The 24,808-nt window shown below is 43.1% G+C and overlaps 1 protein-coding gene across 4 annotated transcripts in view; it reads left to right on the top strand.

Annotated features, from left to right (window-relative positions):
* The window catches only part of XRCC4 (X-ray repair cross complementing 4), a 459,278-nt gene that overhangs the window by 24,578 nt on the left and 409,892 nt on the right, over positions 1–24,808 (top strand). For 3 of the 4 annotated variants that reach the window (XR_012850567.1, XM_075837633.1, XM_075837625.1), the window contains exon 2: positions 13,496–13,658. The exons of the other annotated variant lie outside the window; for it this stretch is intronic. The gene's annotated coding sequence lies outside the window, so the exon portion shown is untranslated. The remainder of the gene's footprint in view (positions 1–13,495; positions 13,659–24,808) is intronic. 4 annotated transcript variants of the gene reach the window in all.

Below are 24,808 nucleotides of genomic sequence, written 5' to 3'. Positions count from 1 at the left end.
TGTTTAAAGTTAAAGTACAACTGGGCGTGTATTGTGTATGTACATCTGGGCGTTTTTACTTCTTTTACTAGCTGGGCGTTGTGAATAGAAGTGTATGTTGCTGACGAATCGGCATCATCCACTTCTCCGTTACCACCCAGCTTCTGGCAGTGCACAGACACACAGCGTGTTCTCGAGAGATCACGCAGTGACGTCACTTCCTGCCCCAGGTCCTGCATCGTGTCGGACGAGCGAGGACACATCGGCACCAGAGGCTACATTTGATTCTGCAGCAGCATCGGCGTTTGCAGGTAAGTCGATGTAGCTACTTTCCTGCAAACGCTGATGCTGCTGCAGAATCAACTGTAGCCTCTGGTGCCGATGTGTCCTCGCTCATCCGACACGATGCAGGACCTGGGGCAGGAAGTGACGTCACAGCGTGATCTCTCGAGAACACGCTGTGTGTCTGTGCACTGCCAGAAGCTGGGTGGTAACGAAGAGAAGTGGATGATGCTGATTCGTCAGCATCATACACTTCTATTCACAACGCCCAGCTAGTAAAAGAAGTAAAAACGCCCAGATGTACATACACAATACACGCCCAGTTGTACTTTAACTTTAAACACACCCAGTTGTACTTTAGAAAGCCTTATTTGCATAAATATAAAAATGGTCATAACTTGGACAAAAATGCTTGTTTTAAAAAAAAAACAAAAAACGTTACTCTTATCTACATTGCAGCGCCGATCTGCTGCAATAGGAGATAGGGGTTGCAAAATCTGGTGACAGAGCCTCTTTAAGTTTTCAGGACCAAGGAGTCTTGGTGAGAAAAGGAAGGTGTTGGGGCATGATCAGACCATAATATGTTGCCAATGAACGTGGAAGCAGCCCAGGGAAGGGCATGGTGTTGAAGGAGGATGTAGTCCAAGCGACTGTAGGTGTCATGCGGAGGAGAGTAAAAGCTATAATCTTTGTCAGAAGGGTGTTGAAGGCGCCAAGCATCACATAGTTGAAGCTATGAAAGCGCGTTTCACCCGTTTGATAGCATTATATGCAGTACTAGAGCGACCAGTAGAATTATCCAGTGTCTGATCTAAAGTAAGTAAGCATAACATAGTTTGTACGTTTGAAAAAAGACACATGTCCATAAAGTTCAACCAAGGGATGGGAAACGGCAAGTAAAAAATTTATACACATAGGAGCTAATATTTTTTTGTTCTAGGAAATTATCTAAGCCTTTTTTAAAGCCATCTACTGTCCCTGCTGTGACCAGGTCCTGCAGTAGACTATTCCATAAATTCACTGTTCACAGTAAAGAAGGCTTGTCGCCTCTGCAGGTTGAACCTTTCTTTTTCCAGACGGAGGGGTTTTTTTGAGGGGGTTTTACATGGAACAGGATTTCACCATATTTTTTGTATGTGCCATTCATATATTTATATAAGTTAATCATGTCCTCCTTAGTCGTCTTTTTTCAAGGCTAAATAGGTTTAATTTTTTTAATCTTTCCTCATAACTTAGATTCTCCATGCCCCTTATTAGCTTCGTTGCTCTTCTTTGTATTTTTTTCTAACTCCAGGGCATCCTTTCTATGAACTGGAGCCCAGAACTGGACTGCATATTCTAGATGAGGCCTCACTAATGCTTTGTAAAGTGGTAATATTACATCCCTGTCCCGTGAGTTCATGCCTCTTTTAATACATGACAATATCTTGCTGGCCTTTGAAGCAGCTGATTGACATTGCATGCTGTTATTTAGTTTATGATTTACAAGTACACCCAGATCCTTCTCAACAAGTGTCTCCCCGAGTGTAGCTCCCCCTAGGACATATGATGCCTGCAGGTTGTTCGTACCCAGGTGCATAACTTTATATTTATCTACATTAAACTTCATCTGCCAAGTGGACGCCCAAACACTCAGTTTGTTTAAATCCGCTTGCAATTCACGAACATCTTCCATAGTCTGAACTATATTACATAGCTTGGTGTCATCTGCAAAAATAGAAATAGTGCTATTAATCCCATCCTCTATATCATTAATAAATAAGTTGAATAATAGTGGTCCCAGCACTGAACCCTGGGGTACACCACTTATAACCGGGGACCATTCAGAGTAGGAATCATTGACCACAACTCTCTGGATACGGTCCTTGAGCCAATTCTCAATCCAATTACAAACTATACTTTCTAAACCTATAGTCCTTAATTTACCCATTAGACGTCTATGGAGGACAGTGTCAAATGCCTTTGCAAAGTCCAAAAAACACTATATCCACAGCGGCCCCTCTATAGAACTTGGAGATAAACTGTTGTCCTAACACTACAGTCCCACGCGCAACCGGAAGGGCAGAGTCTATGAGATGAAGAAGGAAAGGGACCTGACCGGTATTAGGGGCGTATGCATTGATCACAGTGAACTCACGTCCACCAATGTTTAGAACTAGGATTATATGTCTAGCCTCCGAGTCAGTGACAACATTGATGACCTGATGAGTGAGGGATTTATGGAGAGTTATGGCAACTCCACATGATCTGGAAAGTGAATTTTTACTAAAATGCCAGTGTGTGTAAAATTTATGTCTAATAGTGGAGGAGTGACCCTCCTTAAATTGTGTTTCCTGAAAACATGCAATATGTACCTTACGATTATGAAGATGGTGCAGGATTTGCGCTCTGTTTTCGGGCATATTCAACCCCTTCACACTGAAGGAGGCTATAGTGAGGTCAGCCATGGGCGTAAGCAGAACTGTACGTTGAATCATTCCGGAACAGGCAGGAGTCCAGGGTCACCACAAGGAAGAGAAGCAGGGGGGGGGGGGGGGGGCTTACAGTCTAGGGATAAAAATCACTGCATTAAAGGAAAACAAAAACATCAACAAAAAAGGCAGCAAAATAGAGACTGCCGCATAAGCTAAGCACAGAAATGCGAAGGACCAAGAACCGTCCGCTGCGCTCCGGGTTGGTCCGGTACCTACAGGGGGATGGTGACCGCTATGCATAAGAGCAGTCGATGCTCCCCAGCGTATAATAACAGAAATAAAAGTGTTAACCGCTATTATGACAAATTAAGAAATCGAGGGGAAGGCATGGTAAAACAGCAAAAAAACAATATCTAAGGCAGAAAGCAAATTAGACATCCCACATTTAAGCAGGAGCAAAAGAGGACTTCCAGGAACTAAGGAAAATCAACTAAATAAGTCCTGGAACATACATGCAGGGCATCAAACACCACGGACCCTCCGGCTGAACGAGCAGAATCCCTAGGCGGCGTAGGCTCCCTGTCCCGTCCGCATCCAAACCGTTGCCTGGGACCCCGCGGGGGGCAACCCCCAGCAGGCGGCGGGTGCGAATAAGGAGGGAGACACACATGAGCGCCTCTACCTGCAGAAGACAACAGCGAGGGCCATTCTTGTATAGCAATAGGAGGAAGGCCAAGGTCCCGAAGGAAATCCGGTAAATCACTGGGAGCTCTCAAAGTGTAGGTCTGACCATTAGGGCAAAGGGGAAGCCCCATCTATAGAGGATGCCTCGATTCTGGAGGACCTCCAGAAGTGGTTTGAGAGCTGATCGTTGCTCCAAGGTGTGTCCTTGATGGTAGGGTGTTGTCTGTTTCTTTTGCAGAATAGAGTCCTTTATGGCATAAAAATGAATCCGACAGATGACATCTCTGGAATGCTGATCATCCAGGTTCAGCGGGCGCAGGGCTCTATGAGCACGATCAAGTTCAATATGGGTATTTGGTGGATGACCCAGTAGATTGTTGAAGATGGTAGACAGTGTAGAGAAAAGACACGATGCGGAAATAGATTCAGGTAGGCCACGAATACGTAGATTGTTTCTCCGATTACGATTCTCAACATCATCAAGATGCTGTTGCAGAATAAACAGTTTAGCAGACTGTTGACGCAAAGTGGATTGCATAGTTGCAAGTGTTGCAGTGTCCGTGGCATGCTCATGGCCGAGAGTATCCACCCTTGTAGAAAGTGAGGAAAGTTCAGTACGAAACTGGGTAAACTCGGTTTTACATTCGTCCACAATTTGCTTGGCAAAGGAAGACATATCAGCCCTAGTGGGTAATGTTTGAACCATCTGATTGATATCTGAGAGAGTGGCTGGCCTATTTTCACAGACCGGTATGGAAGAGGAGTCTGGATGACTTAATCTGAAAACAGCCGGAACATCGTCTGGTTTGTGAGCAGAGTCCAGAACATGAATGCTGGGAGAGAGGGTATTGGGTCCCTGGCTGGGGATATGTGATGACAGAGGCCAGTGGTGCGGGGGAGACCCCTGGAGCAGCACAGGTGGAATAGTCTACTTCACAGGCGGGGCGCTACCCCAGGAAGAGCCTGAGGACCACGAGGGGGCACCCCCCCAGAGGCACGGAGCCTAGGTGAGATGGCAGGAGCATGGGGGCCTTTGTCCCCAAGGGCATAACATTAGGCACGGGAACATGAGGTCGAGGACCCCTGTACTCTCTGTTCTCTGAGTCTCTCCGGTCAAGGAGTGGAGGTGTTGCCTCCTGGCATTGGACAGCGGGTGAGCAAGGCAGGCACAGCAGGCGAGAGTCAGCAGACCCTGCATCTTCCAGGACAGGTTGGCCCAGGTCGGGTGTTGTCACCAGATAGCAAGCTGCTGTGGGAGGAGGGACCGCAGACAGCTGGAACGGTGCCTGAAGGGGTGCAGGCTCCATGGAGGGCCGTGTGTACATTTTCTCTCCTTCCCCAGCAGTGAATGCCGGCGGCCATCTTGAAAGGTCGCACTCGTGGCGGTGAGAAGAGCAGTGGCTCCAGAGGCAGACCCGGCAGCAGCGGGGCCATCCAGGGGGGTCCCTGCAGTCAGGCCTACCAGGTCTGGAGAGACCAGATGTGACACAGCAGCAGGCCCAGGATGGGCCATGGAGGGATCCGGGTGGCCATCTTGGCTGGTGGCGGTCCGTGGCGTACGGGACCCATCGTCCTCCACGTCCCTGGAACAGAGCGAGCAGCCGGGCATCCCCTGTGAAGGCACCTAAGGAGGTAGGTAGGCCTCATTAGGCGGCTGTTCAGTGCCCCCGGAGCCCTGTGGCAGCTGAAGCTGTGATGCCGGGCGGCCATCTTGATCTCGGGCCTTAGATCGGAGCAGGCCCACAGCTGCATTGGGGTCTGTCTCCCAAAATACGTCCAGATGTCACCCTGTGGGGATGAGGGACGGGTAGAGGAGGGTGCCTTGGCTTTCTTAGATGCCTTCCCCATTGAAAGAGCTGGATGGCAGCAGATTGCAGGGAAGCTGGTGGAGGAGCTCAGAGACACACGTCCTCACTCTCCAAGAGCTGACCCCCCCGCCCCCCCTATCATAGTCCTATTTTAAAGCTAAGATTCTAGCCACGATTTTGCCAAAGCCTAGTTCTATTTTCAGCAAGGACATATCAGATTTTCAAGTACTTCCCTGCCAGGACACATTAAATACATTCTTGGCAGGGAAAGGGTTAAAGGCACTAGAACAGTTGATGTACACCTTTGTAGCTATGTTTTTATCTTATCTACTGTATCTAAAATAAAAATGAAGCAACTTTGCAAATCATTTTGATTCAAAATCTCCTACGGTTTTGTGTCTACATCTTCTATATGGACCTAATCAAACCTTGTGTAGTCTGATCCTGTAGACTTACTTGCATCCATTCTGTCCCCAACTTAATAGCATACATTCAAGAGGTTAGGAAGAAGTAGTGGACAGATTGAAGAGAGTATGACGTAGGTCTAGACCAGGGGTCACAAGCAAGCGGGCCGCATACGGCCCCTGGGGCTGTCATCTGCGGCCCGCGGGACACAGAGCCGCCAGTATAGGCTCTGCTCCGAGACTCTGGAATTCCCTGACATCACTGTCCACATATGAACAGCGATGTCTGGGGCTTCCCCAGAGCCGGAGTCCCGTGCAGAGCGCTAGTATCGGCTCTGCTCCGGGACTCTGTGGAATTCCCTGACATCACTGTCCATATATGGACAGTGTGTCAGGGTCTTCCCCAGAGCGAAGTCCCGGACAGAGCTTTAGTATAGGCTCTGCTCTGGGACTCTGTGGAATTCCCTGACATCACTGTCCATACATCGACAATGATGTCAGGTGCTTCCCCAGAGCAGGAGTTCCAGTGATGCCAGGAGCACAGCTGGCGTCCCAGGAAGAGCCTACAAGCGCTCTGCCCGGGACTCCAGCTCTGGGGTTGCCCCTGACATCTCTGTCCATATATGGACAGTGATGTCAGGAGTAGAGCTGGAATCCCAGGCAGAGTGCTAGAAGCGGCTCTGCTCCGGGACTCCAGCTCTGGGCAAGCCCCTGACATCCCTGTGGCAGCATCTGCGGAGGGCACTGTGGCAGTATCTACAGAGGGCACTGTGGCAGCCTCTACAGAGGGCACTGTGGCAGCATCTACAGAGGGCACCTTGGCAGCATCTACAGAGGGCACTGTGGCAGCATCTACAGAGGGCACTGTGGCAGCATCTACAGAGGGCACTGTGGCAGCATCTACAGAGGGCACTGTGGCAGCATCTACAGAGGAGACTGCGGCACTATCTAGGGGTGTGTTGCATTATCTACAGAGGGCACTGCGGCATTATCTAAGGGTGTGTTGCATTATCTACAGAGAGCACTGTTGCATTATCCACAGAGGGCACTGTGGCAGCATCTACAGAGGACTCTGGCAGCATCTACAGAGGACTCTGCGGCAGCATCCACAGAGGGCACTGCGGCAGCATCCACCGAGGGCACTGCGGCAGCATCCACCGAGGGCACTGTGGCACTATCTAAAAAGGGGCTGCCCAATCTTGACGTGTGTCTGCCAAACGCTGCTAACTGAGCCGCCGGACTGCATTTAGCGACACTTAAACTGGAAAACTGGATTGTTGAAATAAGATTTTAAACCTAGCAGTATTATTATAGTAATGTAGTATTATTATAGTAGTTCAAATAACTAATTGATTAACATTAATTTTGTATTGTATCAAATTTGAAAGTAATTCGGCCCGTCAACTTCCCAATTTTTCTATATGTGGCCCACTTATCTGGCCGAGTTTGAGACCCCTGGTCTAGACCATGTTCACGTTTTAATTGTAGTATTTATGCGGATGTGTCTTCACTTAACTTATCTCTAAACCCAACGTATTCCTTGATGTGTGTTGCAAGGTGAACATCTTTTTTTTTTCCTTGTCTATGCTACATGTATCTAGTGGTTGTGATGTGAATTGCAGCCTGTTAAGGATTCTGCTAGCATGTCGCGATATTATATTGAAATGGTTTCATAAGAAATTGTAGACCTTAAAGGGGTTTTCCCATCAGAGACATTTATGACATATCCACAGGATATCAAGAGAAAAATAATTTTTGAAGCAGCACAAATCCCGAATCTGGTGCGGTGCACGCTGTCAGGCCAGGCAAACCCACTCCGGCATGATGTAAATTCCAAAAGAAATAGTAGGACAACAGCACACGTCTCCAAATCTTCAAAGTGGTTTTTATTGTCAAGACATCCACAATCGACAGGCAACGTTTCGACCCATAGTGAGCCAGGCTTGACAAAGACCCCCTCACTCACTATGGGTCGAAACGTTGCCTGTCGATTGTGGATGTCTTGACCATAAAAACCACTTTGAAGATTTGGAGACGTGTGCTGTTGTCCTACTATTTCTTTTGAATATCCACAGGATATGTCATAAATGTCAGATAGTTGCGTGTCCCATCTCTGGGACCCACACCTGTCTCTAGAAGGGGGCCCCCTAAACCCCGTTCTACCGCTCTTTTATTGTAGATAAAAAGTGTGATTTCTAACAGTGAATTACAGAAACGGCGTAGCTCACTAAACGTACGCGGTTTCCGTAAGTTCCATAGAACTTAATTGTAGGTACGGAAACAGCGTAGCTCGCATGCAACGCTTCTTCCATAACTGCCATTCACTAGTATGGGACTTACAAAAACAGCGTAGCTGACTGCAAGAATATCACTGCATGTCTGTAAATACAGTGCTGCAATGTGTTGAGTCCTCACCAGACGCAGTTTTGTAGCGTAAGGGAACCTAGGAATAGAAATGCTAATGAAACCGTATATTAACATTCAGCTGCTTAGCTTGTAAATATTGGGCACAACACATCAAAGGACTGTACAGCATCTACTTTTGCTTCAGATGATCCATTGTCCTTCGTGACCATTGATTTCCTTGCAGTGATATTACAACTGTCCTCACTATGGGGTTGCTCCACCTTTTGAAAGGGGTGACTTAAAGAGAAAGCAGCATTCAACTTTGTGTGATCACTTCTCTTAGATGAATGCATTCCATGACTTTGCAGCTGTAAAATATCTGCTAGTAGTTAAGATGGATAACAGCTGTTTAAGGATGTGTAGCATGCCCTTGAGAACACTACTGTGAGTGTCTTAATACTCTCTCACAAAAGCAACTAAAACCTCTTTGCAGGTTAACAACATTGTGATAACAGATTGGAGCTCATTTTCTGGCTCACCATCTGTTATACAGAAGTCCTTCTACATGTGCAACCTTGGAAGAACTTAAAGGGATTATCTGGGGACCAAAAATTGCATTGCAATAATATATTTATGTCAAACGAAGTAACTTACTAATGTACTTTAATTAAAAGTTCTGTACTAACTGGTGCAGTTCAAACCTCGTGAATTTTTCCCGAAGTGCTGGAGCTTTTCTAATAATGATGATGCTCTGACATGTGACGGAGGGCTTGCTTCATGTGCTGTTTGTGGACATGACTGCAAGGGGCTGTCATATTGTCTATTGCTTGAGTCCCAAGCAGAGCATCAGCTAGCACTTTGCTCGGGACTCCAGCACTGCTCCCGACGTCCATATTCAGTCAATTCAGGGGTTTGCTATCGCTGGAGTTCCCGAGCAGAGCATCAGCTGATGCTCTGCCTGGGGCATCCAACACTTCTGCCAACGTCACTGTCCATATATGGACAATGATGTCGGCAGCAGTATTGCAGTCCCCGAGCAGAGCATCAGCTGATGCTCTGCTTGGGAACCTCAGCGATAGGAAACCCCTGAAGTCACTGACCATATATGCCGACAGTAGGGCTGCGGAAGTCATTGTCCATATATGGACAGTGATGTTGGCAGAAGTGCTGTAATCCCCAGTTAGAGCATCAGCTGATGCTCTACTCGGGAACTCCAGCCATAGGAAACCCCAGAATTGACCAAATATGGACGTCGGGAGCAGTGCTGGAGTCCCGGGTAAAGTGCTAGCTAATGCTCTGCTTGGGACTCAAGCAATAGGTAATGTGACAGCCCCTTGCGGTCATGTTCACGAACAGCACATGAAGCAAGCCCTCAGTCACGTATCAGAGGTTATCATTATTAGAAAAGCTCCAGCACTTCTGGGAACAATTCACGAGGTTTGAACTGCACCAGTTAGTACAGAATTTTTAATTAAAGTACATTAATAAGTTACATCTCTTCAAATTAATATATTATTGCAATGCAATTTTTGGTCCCTCGGATAACCCCTTTAAAGAAATGTTTTGAATGCGCTTTGCATTCTGTTTCACCTCGCATGTACATAGTTACATAGTTCGTATGGTCGAAAAAATACATATGTCCATCAAGTTGAACCAAGGCATGGGAAAAAGGGAAGGGATGAAACAAAAATTCTTCACATTCACATAGGAGCTAATATTAGATTGTGTGATTAGTGAAAAGCCTCTTTTTTCATGTAAATATTGTATGTGAATTATGCAGCTACTCCCTTTTCCAGAACACGACTAATATTACATAAAACCTGGAGTCTACCGCTCACATTTCCTAGCCTCTAGTAATATGAACTGGACATATAACTAAATTAATTTACTTTCCTGCGCGCTATTGAACCCTACAGACACACGGTGGCAGAAAGGAATGAGAAGCCCCTCCATCATATAATGTCAGAGCTGGGGACACATGGCTCTTGGAGAAGCCTGAGGCTATCTCTTCTACCGTGCCAGAGGCCTGTATAGTAGCAACTAAATCTTCATATAGAACATCAGAAACTTCAAAAATTAAGTTTTACTTATGTATTTAAGGGCTGGTATCACAAAGGCAAACCCCTTTTAAATAGAAGCTAGCACAACAATCAGCTGATCGCTGCGGGTCCAGCTTTTTGAAACACCAGAGATTAGCGGATATTGCTCGCGGAAGCTGCGTCTACTGTCTAGTTGCTGCAGGGAAAAAAAATTATCATTCCTTGTCAGCCATTCAAATGGCATTGTCGGCGTCGTGTGGATGCTGGAATATTGGAATTTTACTGTTGGTACCTAAACATGCTCAGTGCAGGAATACAGCAGCTAACTTTTAGTCTAAGCTCTGATGTCTATAAAATCATGATGGCCCAGCATCTATCAGAAAAATCCTAATGGGAATTGCTAAATTGTATGTAGATAGAAATCCGAGCAATAGAAGCAGTGAGATTGAAGTGTCTGCAAAGGGGAGAGCGAAAAGTTGTTGATTGCTTGAAATTCCGTTTAGACAAGATACCGGTAGTTTAACTGAAGATTAATTTTAATTGAAATAAGTAAATTTAGTGATTTTACAATTGTTAATTCTCGTTCTGTCCACGGTACTGAAAGCGATTGGTTTCCGACCAATGGATATGTTTTTCATCGGAGCTGGTATTTGCTCATGATTAAAATTTTGTCTTGGTCAGACTGATTGTGTCATTGCGTTGTTTACCCATCTGCTGACGAAATGGCATGTGGTGCTTTACAAATGTGGAATATTTCCCACAAAATCCAAAAAATTTAATGGGAAAAATCATATAGTGGCAAATGTGTGCGATAATATATGCTTGCATCCTGACAAGCATTCTGACTTAAAAAAAACAACGGAAGAAAACTAACGGAATGATTGTCTTGTCAGGGCAAAAGGTATGTCTATAGCCAGGTTAAAGGATTGGTCCGATCTGGAAATTAGGCCTCTATGGTGAACAGGCTTCTCTGTGATCCCACTGCAGTGAAAATGCAATATTACAGTGCCTTGCAAAAGTATTCTCTACCCTTGGTGTTTTCCCTGTTTTGTTGCATTACAACCTTGAATTAAAATTTCTTTATCGGGGTTTGTACAATCAGATTTACACAACATGTCTACCACTTAGAAGGTGCAAAATATTTTTTACTGGGACAAATAGTAGTAATTAAGAAAAAAAGACAAGACTAATTTTCGTTGTTATGCTTTTGTTTTTTCCTTCCCTCCTTCAAAAAGTCACCGCTTTTTTTTATTTTTTAGTTGCCGCAGCCATATGAGGGCTTAATTTTTACAGGACAAGTTGGACTTTCTAATGGTACTATTTACTGTTATGTGCGATGTACTTGGAAGCTGGAAAAAACCAGCAGTTCAGCCATTTTCTTATCGGTTTCTTTTTTATGGTTTTCAATGTACGGTGAAAATGAAATGACACATTACCTTTATTCTGCGGGTCAGTACAAGCCCTATGACACCAAATTTTTATAGTTTTTATTATGTTTTAGTGCTTTAAAAAATATATATATCTAAAATTTGAAGAAACTAATTTTTTTTTGTAAGGTGTCTTTTTTTGTACGTGGAGAGATGTCGTTTTTATTAATACCATTTGGGGGAATGTCTGCATTTCAATCACTTATTACGTTTTTTGTGGGATTTGAAGTGGCAGAAAAAGTAGATTCGACCATTTTTCCCGCTACGACGTTCACTGTATTGGATAAATATTTTTATAGTTCGGCCATTTTTGGATGCGGGAATACCTAATGTGTTTATGTTTATTTTTCTTTATTTTTATATGTGATCTGAGGAAAGGGGGGTGATTTGAATTTTATATATATATATATATATAATATAATTTTTCTTTTTTTTAAAAACGTTTATTAAGTCCCTCTAGGGGACTTGAACCTGCAAACATTAGCTCACTTATGCCTATCACAATATTGCAGTCCATGGCAAAATTAGTGCATTGCTATTGAGACCTGCCACAGGCAGGTCTCTAGAAATCTTCCTATAGCAGGGCTGGGAGCGTTCACAAGGCTCCCAGCTGTATAGGAGTATACCGGCTCCTGCGATCTCGCCACGCGGGAACCGGTGACTGGTCCCGAAGCGAAAGGGGTAGTAAAAGCCCCTCGGATGCCGGTGGTCACATCTGACACCGACATCTGAGGGGTTAAACTCTTGCAATCAGAAATTTCTCTGATCGCAAGCATTGCCGCTGGTTCCCTGCTGTGTAACAGCAGAGACCCAGCTCCTATGGCACCCACTCTGCTTCTGAGCGAGCGCCATCTTTAAATACCCTTTCCCGATGTAAATAGGCATATTGGAGACAGGAAAGGGTTAATGTGCATTAGAATCCATTCCCTGAAAGTCAATACTTTGTGGAGCCACCTTTAGCAACAATTACAGATGGAAGTCGCATGTCAGGACCGGAGCTAGCCTCCGATTTGGCCGATTAACCCCTTACAATTATTGGTGTGCTTTTTCTCCTTTATTCCTTGTAAAAATGAAAAAAATTCAACATTTTAGTGGAAATAATGTAGATTTTCATTTTCACTGCCTAATTCCAATAAATTCAGCACAAAAACAGTGGGGTCAAAATGCTCACTATACCGCTAGATAAATTCAATGAGGGGTGTACTTTCCCAAATGGGGTCGCTTTTGTGGGGTTTGCACTGTTTTGGCCCCTCAGGTGCTTTGCAAATGTGACATGGCGCCGCAAACCATTCTAGCAAAACTTGAGCCCCAAAAGTCAAATGGTGCTCCTTCCATTCTAAGCCCTGCCGTGTGTCCAAACAGCAGTTTATTACCACAAATGTCGGGAAGGGGTTAATGCCACCGTCAGGCACCGCGGCGATCAAAGGGTTAAACAGCTGGATTCCGAATGATTTCCAACCACCAGCTGTATTTATCAGGCTGCTCTAAGATCAGGAGCTGTAAGTTACAGCTCCTGCTTAGAGGATAGCTCATCAGCCTCCTCTACAGCGACGCCAAAATACGTCGCTGTAGACTAAGAACTTGCACCGCCTGCCGTCAAAAGACAGTGGGCGGTCGTTAAGGAGTTAATAGTAACCTTTATTGTTTACTTCCAGTGAAAGTGTAGCACTACATGGTGCCTATTTGAATGAGCATTTGTAAATACCAACTTGAGTTCCAAAAGGTTTTCTAATTCAATGGTCCTAGAGTAATTTGTAACATTCATGAAGCTATTCATTTTATAAATAAAAAAAGTAATCTTCTGAAGAGTTAAATTCAAGATGTGGTACTGTTTTATGTAGAAAAACCTAAATGTCAGACGACTTATACAAAGGTTAATGTTATATAATGGTAAATTCTTTAATACACTATTTAATTTTTGAAGGATGACTGTTCCGGATAGCTTTAAAAAAAAAAAAACCATTAATTTCACTGAGCCCCTAAGCAAGTATCCAATTACCATAATTTTATTACAAGTATTGGCAGGGGGAATATAAATCCCAAAACTGAGGCAATGACCCAAAACACTGTTACTCTCATGGACCTGATAACCATTTGCCTCAAACTTCACAGGTCTCTTGCAGCTTCTGTGTGGCCGAAAGAATAAGTATCCTGTCATCAAGTGGAGAGACGCGAGTGAGGAAGCTCTTGCCAGACTTTCTGTCTATTCAATTCCCGAGTTAATGAATCTTATAGCCCAGGAGACTGCTAAGCAGTGAAGTTACAATCCCTGCAGGTATCTAAACTAAAAATTGGATAGCTTCTGCTTCCCTTTTTTTTTTTGTTTAACAAATATAGATATTGAATTTCAAGACGGTTCTAGTGCCACTTCATTATTTTCAATCTTTCGCTATTAGAAAAATGTGCTCTGTTCACCTTATATAAAATGTCTTGCTGCAGTGTTAAGTAAGTTAAATAAATACCCATCCTTCTATTAGGCCTTATTCAGACGAATGTGGGGAAACTCATATTTGCAAGTCCGAGTTGCCCCCGTGCGGGTCCCATGTTCAAGAATCCCCAAAAACTTGAGTTTATCGAGGGATCCGTGAAAACGGAAGACAATAGGACATGTTTTCCAACAGACCATTCACACGGTCCACTGAAACAACGGCCGTGTGAACGGCCCCATTAGAATACATGCGTCCGTGTAACGGCCGTTGTTTTAACGGCCGTCACAAGGACGTATTCTGCGTTCATCTGAATAAGGCCTTAGAGTGAGAGTGTACAATCAATAGTAAATTATGACCAGTCAAGCAGTGAAGGGATGTATTTATTCTTAATGCCACTTATTAAATGTGTGTGTGTGTGTATATATATATATATATATATATATATATATATATATACACACTGTAAAATATATAAAAAAGTATAATTTGCATGTGGAAAAAGTAAAGTGCCTAAAAAAAGTAAAAATAAGTTTAGTAAACTTTAAATATATATATAAATATATATATATATATATATATATATATATATATATATATATGGTAGAAAAAAAGCAGCACTTCAAATGTATGGAGTAGATGGTGCTATGCGTCCTTGACCGTCATCCACACGGTCCTTTAGATACCGCAACAAAGAAATTATCGCAGCACTCCAGAAGTAGTTGCAAAAAGAATGGGTTAAATAAAACACATTCTTTTCGTAACTACTTCTCAATGAATTAGAATATCATCAAAAAGTTCATTTATTTCAGTAATTCAATTAAAAAAGTGAAACTCATATATTATATAGATTCATTACACACAGAGTGATCTATTTCCAGCATTTTTGTCTTTTAATGTTGATGATTATGGTAACAGTTAATGAAAACCCAAAATTTAGTGTCTCAGAAAATTTGAATATTATATAAGCCCTAGTTCAAAAATTATTTTTAATACCAAAATGTAGGCCTACTAAAAAGTATATACAGTATATGCCCTCAATACTTGGTTGGGTCTCCTTTTGCATGAATTACTGCATCAATGCGGCGTGGCATGGATGCGATCAGCCTGTGGCACTGCTGAGGTGTTATGGAAGCCCAGGTTGGTTTGATAGTGGCCTTCAGCTCGTCTGCATTGTTGGGTCTGGTGTCTCATCTTCCTTTTAACAATACCCTATAGATTCTCTATGGGGTTTAGGTCAGGCGAGTTTGCTGGCCAATCAACCACAGTGATAATGTGGTTATTAAACCAGGTATTAGTACTTTTGGCAGAGTGAGCAGGTGCCTTGTCCTGCTGGAAAATGAAATCAGCATCTCCATAAAGCTTGTCAGCAGAGGGAAGCATGAAGTGCTCTAAAATTTTGTGGTAGACGGCTGCGCTGACTCTGGACTTGATATAACACAGTGGACCAACACCAGCAGATGACATGGCTCCCCAAACCATCACTGACTGTGGAAACTTCACACTGGACCGCAAGCAACTTGGATTGATGCCTCTCCACTCTTCCTCCAGACTCTGGGACATTGATTTCCAAATGAAATGCAAAATTTACTTTCATCTGAAAACAGAACTTTGGACCACAGAGCAACAGTGTTGGTCAACTGTGTTGTAGAAAACTGCAAAGAAAAGGCACTCAATTCATCTAACATTTTAAGGAAAAAAGCGACTTGATTAGTATTGGGAGCATATACATTGGCAACCGTAACCATACGATCACCATATTCACATTTAATAAAAATAGATCTTGCCTCCGCATCCATGAGGGAATCTACCACCTTACCCTCGAAGGATTTATTCAAAAATATAGAGACCCCTCTAGTCTTACCAATCGGATTACTACATTGATAGCCTGTCGGGTAATATTTGTTTTTCATTATCGGCATGTAGTCAGTGTGGAAGTGGGGCTCCTGCAAACAGAGAACCTGGGTTTTACGTTTATGAAAGGAATACAAGATCTGCGACCTCTTCTCTGGAACATTAAATCCCTTTACGTTCAGAGAAGCAATAGTAAAATCAGCCATTATTCAAGAACGCGAAGGAATCCACGATTTGACCAGCTAATAAACTTGAACCGGTCAGACCCGTCGCCGCGATGCCCAGCCTTACACAAATTACATAAATTCTCCACTTCAAATGCCCCATACAGTGCAAGAAAATAAATCTGCATAACATAAATGAAAAAAAAACATAAAGACAAGCAAAACATCCTGTTTAGAAAAACTATTATTACGTGCCTCTAAGCACTCATATTACTCGTGAAACCCGAGGATTCTCTGTGAAAATCCTATGTGGGGAACACGGAAGACTACTGTCAAACAGAAAAAACCACTCAGAACAGTAAAATTCATGTATGGGCCTACACTCCTTGGCCTATCATACCACTGCAACCTGAAAAAAAGTGCAATAAATACATTCAAAGGGACAAACCTTCATCACAATGAAAATATCAAGATAGGGGATGTAATCGAGCCACGTAGGGGTCCTCAGAAACGCCTTCACACCTTAATAACTAAGAGTCCAGCACTAAACCCCAGCAGAATCGAAACGTCAATTCAATATATCTCATCTGATGACTCTCCCACAGTCTCTAGTATGGGAAAACACAAAAAGTCCCCTTCTGAAGAAGTAACAACATCACAAATGAGCTAAGAGGGAAGGAACCTTCAACGCTCCCCACGTCCCGGAGGAGACGATCTTTGCCTCCAACCTTGTCTCTGCGGCAGTGGAAATCTGGACCTGTCCCTCCGTCCAGACCGGATCCTCCCGAGGTACGACAGGCCAGACAAAGGCATACTCTCCACTTGAAAGGACTCCCAATTCGGCAACGATATATCGAGCAAAACTAAGGCCCGTAAAAAACCTGGAAGATCTGCATAAGCGGACAACGTAACAGCTTTGTCCTCAAGCCGCACATGGAAAGCAAAAGGAAATCCCCAACGATAGGGAATACCACGTTGCTGCAAAATAGATAAGAGGGGTCGCATCAAACCTCTCTTCCGAAGTGTTGTTCTCGCCAAATCCGGGAACAGAAGTAGCTTTGCTCCGTCAAAATCGATCTCCTTCTGCAATCTCGCTTTCTGCATAATACTCTCCTTCAAGCCGTAATAGTGAATACGACAGATGACGTCACGCGACCTCGAAGAATCAGCGCTCTTTGGTTTCAGAGCTCTGTGTGCTCTATCAATTTCAATATGGGTATCCACAGGGCGGTTGAGCAAGGAGTTAAAGATACCCGTCAGTGTAGTAATCAGACCTGGGGTACGCGCTGCTTCCGGCAAGCCCCTAATCTGTATACTATTTGGTCGATTTCTATTCTCTAAATCATCCAATTGCGACTGAAGTTGGATATGCTGTGAAGCGGACTCATTCTGAGCCTCCTTTAGCAATTGAATGGAAGCAGACAGATTCTTGCAGTGACTCCATTTTCACAACTTTAGATTGCAGAGTAGAAATCTCCACTTTTACCACATGTAAGTCACGTCTCCACACCATTTTTAAGTCATTGGCCAAAATGTCCATATCTTGCTTTGAGGGAAGAAGCACCGATAGTACCTGCAACTCCGGGTGACCTCTTAGAGTCTGTGCAGCAATGTCTGGCGTCGGCAAGTTCGCCAGCGGGTCCCCCTGGAAAAAAGGCAATGGAGAAGACACTTCCATCGCAACCCCCCCGAGTTTTCAGAGGTAAGCATGTAACTGGGGGTACACCCCCATCATCCGAGGATGAGGCTTCAGTATCAGTCATAGCAGTAACCGATGCATTAGGAGTCTGAGATGGTGTCTGCAGGAATAATCTCCCAGGCACCGCAGCATAGTCCAAATGAGCCTCCTCTCCTATATCCTGCAGCAACAGATGGTCCGCCACCGCAACATCTCCCTCCATGTCCTCCTCTCTCACCTCATCCTCTCTCAGCACATGGCGTCCGCCATCTTGACTATTCCTCGTGCCACCTCCGGCACCCTGAGGTAAGTGTCTCCCCAGCCTCCCAGTCAGTCCATCACCTGCCATGACGGTCGGGCTTGTTTCAAGCACTGCTCCGGTTCCAGTCTTCCCCTCCATCCGAGCACTCCGTGCAGGGCTCAGCACAAACTGCCGGAGCATCCAGTAATGGCGGCGTCGCAAGTCTGTCCGACCCAGAGTCACTCTCTCCCTGGTCACAGAGCGGCTGAAAAAAATTTGAAATCTGGGTATCCGAATCCCCCTGTCGTCTGGGACCCTCTAGGGATCTTTTTAGAGCGGGTTTTCCCCATTATGCTGCAGGTTTGTCCCTTAAAAAGCAAGGCCTAAGCAGAGCACACCTCACACACGTCTGCTCTCCAGCGCACCTAGCAACGCCCCCGTGTTATCTTTATTTTATATTAAAATTAGTTGGATTCTCTAAAGAAATCTGGTGAACGGCAAATACTTTTTCACAGCACTAAATATGTGTGTATATATACACTATACGGACAAAATTATTGGGACATTAATCATTAATTTCACGTGTTTCTTTCTGTTCCATTGCCACAGATGTATAAAATCCAGCACCTAGCCATGCAGTCTGACTTTACAAATATTTGTAAACGCAGGGTCGTTCTAAAAAGCTCACTGAATTTCAGCGTGGTACAAAATGTCACCATTGTAACAAGTTCGCAAAATTTCTTCCCTCCTAGATATTCCACGATCAACTGAGAGTTCTGTTATTGAAAAGTGGAAGCGTTTGGGAGCCACAGCAACTCCGCTACGAAGTGGCAGACCACGTAAAGTTACAGAGCAGGGTTGCTGCTCTTTAACTTTACGCCACTATCCTGAGGCCCATAGTGCATAAAAGTCACCAACACTCTGCTGACTCAATCACTGCAGAACTCCAAACCTTCTCTGGCATTAACATCCGCACAAAAAATGTGCGCCAGTAGCTTCATGACATGCAAGCCTTGCATCCACACAATGCCAAGTGTCAGATGGAGTGGTGTAAAGCACGCCACCACTGGACTGTGGAGCAGTGGAAATGTGTTCTGCGGAGTGACAAATCCCACTTCTCTATCTGGCAGTCTGATGGACTAGTCTGGATTTGGTGAATCCCAGGAGAATGTTACCTGCCTGACTGCATTGTGCCAACTGTAAAGTTTGGTGCAGGAGGGGGATAATGCGATAGGGTTGTTTTTCAGGGGTTGGCCTAGGCCCTTAGTTCCAGTTAAGGGAAATCTTAACTCTTCAGTATACCAAGACATTTTGGACAATTGTAGCTTCCAACTTTCTGGGAACAGCTTAGAGTTCGGCCCTTTTCTGTTCCAACGTGACGGTTCCCCATTGCACAAAGCGAGGTTCATAAAGGCATGGTTGGGTGAGTTTGGGGGGGAAGAACTTGCTTGCACAGAACCTTGACCTCAACCCCATCTTACACCTTTGGGATGAATTAGAATGGAGATTGCGCGTCAGGCTTTCTTGTCCAACATCAGTGTCTAGCCTCTGAAATTCTCTTCTGGATGAATAGGCAAAAATTCCCACAGACACTCCAAAATCTTGAAGAAAATCTTCCCTGAAGTATAAAAGCGTTTTTAGCTGCAAAGGGGGACCAACTCAATATTAATGGCTGTAGATTTATAATGAAAGTAATAAAACGTTTTGTATGTGTAATGTGTAGGTGTCCCAATACTTTTGTCTATATAGTGTCTGCCATCTTGGTCCTCCTATTAAGACCTGTCATAACATCCAGGGTCATTAAATGGTTAAGGATGAGGCATCAAACCTTCCTATTCTAGCCATGCAGTGGTTATTTAATTTATGTTGAGTCTGTTAATGTCTACATTGCGGTGCCATACAACTTTACAAAGAATGGTATTTGGATAAATCTTGACTTTCACGTCTGTGTTCAGTTTTTCGAACATCTGTTTCCCACATTTTCTAAGTAGGTTTCTTTTACAGGCCACATATATTTGTGCATATCATAAAACACACAAGTTGGCCTATTTTTTTTTTTTTTGCATATGATGTAAATTAAAAGAAACATTTTTGACTGTTGAGTTTTGTATATTTTGGGGTGGTGTGTAGCTTTTCTACATGTAGTCTCTAAGATATCTCATAAATAAAACTTCAATATTGACATGCTCAGAATGCATTGGTGCTGGATTTACTGTTGCTACAGATGAATTTAGTTCAATTATTCTGAATAATCTGAACAAAATCAGTAAAAGAGCCAATATAATAATTCTGAGGTTTGAGCATGTAGAAAGTGATAATAAAATGATATATCCAGCGTCGCCACATTATAGCTTGGGAACCACATGTGGCTTGTGGACCTCTTTTATGTGGCTCCTACTTCATGCCAAACAAATGCTCATGATTCAGTGAGACAGTCATGGCGTTGTCCCAGAACATAACATACATGTGTTCTGGGACAGCGTTCAGTATTATAATTCGCTTACGTTTCACCAGCAATGCATGTGAATGAAGTATTTTATACCCCATTCACATGCTCAGGAAAATGTATGTGCAAAATAATGAATTTGCTGCGGATTTTAAAATCTGGAGCATGTTCATGATTGCCGCAGATTCCACAATGAAAAGCTGCGGATTAGCTGCATTGAATTACAATAGTACTAACCCGCATGCGGATCCGATGGCCGGTACGCAGCAGAAATCTGAGTTTCAGCCATGAATTTCTGCCGCAGAGTTTCTGAACAATGTATGAACTTGGCCTCAGAGGTGTAAAAAGCAGTGCAGGGCAACTGTGGTTGGCAAATTGAGTTTGTACTGCTATATGTTTACAACTATTTTATGATCACTGCTATGTGACTGGCTCAATATTTTGGGTAATTCTGTGTGGCAGACATATTGGTTTAGACACCTCTATGTTGATGTTGTTACAGTGCTATATGTCTCACCATTATGACCCTGTGTGAATATACCCTGTGAATAAAATAATAATATACGATAAGCTTGAAAGGTGCGTTTTTTTTGTTCCTTGTATGAGAAATTCAGCAACTAAACAGTAAGGCTATGTTCACACTGAGTTTTTTTGCAGGCGGAATTTCTGCCTCAAAATTCCGTTTGGATGTTTGAGGCAGATTTTACTCTCCCTGCGCGGCGTTTTTCGCTCGCTGCCATTGAGCTCCGCGGGCATAAAACGCCACAAAATACGCTTTCTCTGCCTCCCTTTGAAGTGGGAGGTCAGAGGCGTAAACGCCCGAAGATAGGGCATGTCCCTTCTTTCACCCGTGAGGCGGTTTGACCGCTCGCGGGAGAAGACCGCCCACGCCTCCCATTGAAATCAATGGGAAGCATTTTAGGGCCGTTTTTGACGAGTTTTGCAGCGCGGTTTTCGCGTCAAAAAACTTGTAAAAAAACTCTGTGTGAACATAGCCTAAGGGTATTAACAGACGTAGCGTAAACACTGGATTCAGTCTCGTCCCCACACTGCTGAAAAATGCAGCTTATAAAAACGCACATAAATTGACCTGCAGTGCGGTTTCTTCATTCGCAGCACGTTAATTAATGCTGCGGAAACGCGGCTCTTCTGTTGCGGGTTTTCCCATTGAATTTAGTGGGGTCTTTAAACTCGTAACAAAGTGGTGTGTGTTGCGATATTTGCGGTTGAATCACAGTGATTCCGCTGCAAAAATCGCATGTAAGAAAAAAAAAAAGTTATACGTACCCAGAGTTCCCTGCTTCTTCTCCAGTCCTCTCTCCCTGGATGACGTTGCAGGCTATGTGACCGCTGTAGCCAATCACACACTGCAGCGGTCACATGGCCTGCAACGTCATCCAGGGAGGCTGGAGCGGACGTCCGTGGAGGGAGGGGATAAGTATGTGTGATAATTTGCGTAGCTGAATTTATGCCCGAAAAAACGCACCACATTGTGGTGCAGGTTTTCGGACAGAATTCCCTGCTGTATTCAGGGCGGATACGCTGCGCAACTTGACGTAGTGTATCAGCCCTGAATACGCTGTGTGTGTTCCTACCCTAATGGTGCATAAAAAGCTGATGCAATAAAAAAGGGATGCCCAAACTTTTGCATAACACTGTAATTTAGCTACTCTTCAAATGCCAGCCCGATGACACGTCCTCACAGTCAGACCTCTTAAAGTAATTCACACCTTATTAAAATTTCCTGAAAAAATGTATGTTTATTGTAAAAAAAAGTAAAATATGACATTTAACTGAATGCAATAGAATATATTATATTGATTATAAGCTAAATTGGTATCCAATCATCCTTATATTGTGTTCTAAAGCAGTGCCGCCAATGAAATTTTATGAGCAGCCATTTTGATTAGAGAAGTTTTCAGCAGGATATAACATCACTTCCTGATTGGTGAGACTCTGAACGCCTCGATCCCCTCGATCCTCATAATGAAGGTGCTACAGTGCAGGCTTAGCGCTTCAGCATCTGCACAGGTTTTCCCTGCGCTACTGGGCACCTACTGTGTCGAACCCACACCGATCATAAATTGATGGCGTATCCTAGCGATATACCATAGCATTACAAGATGGGCATACCTTTTTAAGGAGAACTGCTGAATTTGAAGGTCATCACACGAAGTATATGAATAAAATAACCTTCACACAGTTCAAAATGTATTTATATATAATTCTAAATGACTTGTACAGAAACTGTATATTGACGACTGTAAAAATATTCCTGATCCATGAGCCGCGTTTGCCTCCACTATTTCTCTCTAAATTCTTACTAAGTCTGTGCACGCTGGCATTTTATTTCTCCAAACAGCGGGTTTAAATAAAGCTTTATAATGGTCTGAATAAGGATAGTAATTCTGTCCATAAAACATATAAGGAAAAATCGTAGTATGTTTTTCGATTACTTTCTATCACGGTGAAATGCTGAATTGTGGTGGGTCTCCGTAATTCATTCAGCGAGAAAATGTTCCATTACTGCAAAAGAAAGGTCAACAATCTGGGCGACTTTAGATAGAAGATTCTCTTTGCTCCTTGACCTCTTGCAGTGTTATGTCACGTTAACCCTCCAGCAGATTTCATGCACTTAGAAGACAGTTATAAATGTAGAACATGACCTTTTGACACTTCATAACATGTTTCTTGTCTGTTCCAGATTTCCTCCTCCCTGTAAAATGACATTCATATAGGACCATTGTTTAGATTAATAATGCCGCAGTCTGAAAGACAGTCAGGTTTAATGTCCACTATTAATGGCCGAATTTCCACATACTTGAGACATTAAGGCACTATGTTGTATCTATTACACAAGTGAAAAGACTAAACTATTTATGAACGATCGGCTCTGACGTGTTGCTGCCTGAGAAAATGTAATTAACCCTTTAATGATCAGGCCATTTTTTTATTTTTTTATTATTATTTTTTTTCCCTCTTCGCCTTCCAAGAGCCATACGTTATTTTACTGGGTGGAAAAGAAAAAAACGAGCAATTTTTCAATCGTTTTTTGAGTTTCGTTTTTATGGCGTGCACCCTGCGGTAAAAATGACAACTTTATTCTGCGGGTCAATACGATTACAGCAATACCAAATTGATATAGTTATTTTTATGTTTTACTACTTTTACAAAATAAAACCATTTAGTTAAAAAAAAATAATAATAATTTAATAATTTGTGTCACTGTCCCCGGGTACTTAGAATTTTTTCTTATTTTTCTGTTGATAGAGCTGTGTGAAGGCTTGTTCTTTGCAGGGCCTTGTAGTTTTTATTGTTACCCTTTTGGGGTAGATACGACTTTTTCATCACTATTTTATTTCATTTTTCGAGACGTGGTAAACAAATACAGCAATTCTGGTGTTCATTATTAAAACATTTTTACGGTGTTCACATTGCGCGTTAAATATATTTATATTGTAATAGTTTGGACTTTTAAGAATTACGGCAATCTCTATGTTTTTCTTTTTACATTTGGGGAAAAATGGAAAGTTTTTTTCTTTTAATACTTATTTTCTTTTTTTGTGTATGTGTGTATGTGTATATATTTATAAAACTATAAATTTTTTACTTTTTTTATTTGGGAAATGAACCAGCTATCATTGGATCACTTGCTCAATTGTTTTACTGGCGGGCCTTCATAGATGCACTATGCTATCAGACCTGGGGACCTTTATTAGTCTGCCAGGCTGCCTGACATCCATCGGCAAACAGGCTCTTCTTTCTAATGGCTAAGATGCTGCGGTCCCTATTGACCACGGCATCTAAGTGGTTAAACAGCCGTATAATTTACTGAAAATGATCCAACTAGTACTATGATGGAATAGTTCATTGTCTATGTTTTGCTCTTGATGTATTCTTTTCTTTGGGACTTTTGGCACTTTCTAATGTCTCCCTTTTTATTCTTGTATTAATACAGTGCTTTGAAAAAGCTTTTTTTTCTGCATATTTGTCACATTTGAATGTTTCAGTTCATCAAACTGCTTCTAATATATTCCAAAGATAACCCAAGTAGACGCAAAATGCTGTTTTTAAGTGATGATTACATTTATTGAAGGAAAAAGGCTATTCAGCTCTATCTGGCTCTATGTGTGAAAGTAATTGCCCCATAGCTGCTAAAACAGTCCGTTTAACAGATTCAGTTTCACTAGCCACAACCGGACATGATTATTGACAAACCTGTTGAATCTAAACAGCCCTTAACCCCTAGGCGCACCACAACGCAACTACGTCCGGGTGGCCAGTGTCTTAGAGCACGAGGACGTACAGTTACTGCGCGGTTCCCGGTGCAAATGGGGTCCCTTTTGGGGAGTTTTCACTGTTTTGGCACCATGAGACTTCTTCAAACCTGACATGGTGCCTAAAATATAATCTGAAAAAAAGCAGGCCCCAAAATCCTGTAGGTGCTCTTTTGCTTCTGAGGCCGGTATTTCAGTCCATCAGCACACTAGGGCCACATGTGGGATATTTCTAAAAACTGCAGAATCTGGGCAATAAATATTGATTACGTTTCTCTGGTAAAACCTGTATTACAAATGAATTTCGACAAAACAAAATGAAATTTGTAAATTTTCCCT

Source organism: Rhinoderma darwinii, chromosome 1 (assembly GCF_050947455.1).
Source record: "Rhinoderma darwinii isolate aRhiDar2 chromosome 1, aRhiDar2.hap1, whole genome shotgun sequence".
NCBI classification, from domain to species: domain Eukaryota; kingdom Metazoa; phylum Chordata; class Amphibia; order Anura; family Rhinodermatidae; genus Rhinoderma; species Rhinoderma darwinii.
The sequence above is the reverse complement of the archived record's forward strand: the minus strand, read 5'-3'. Positions and strand labels throughout refer to the sequence as shown.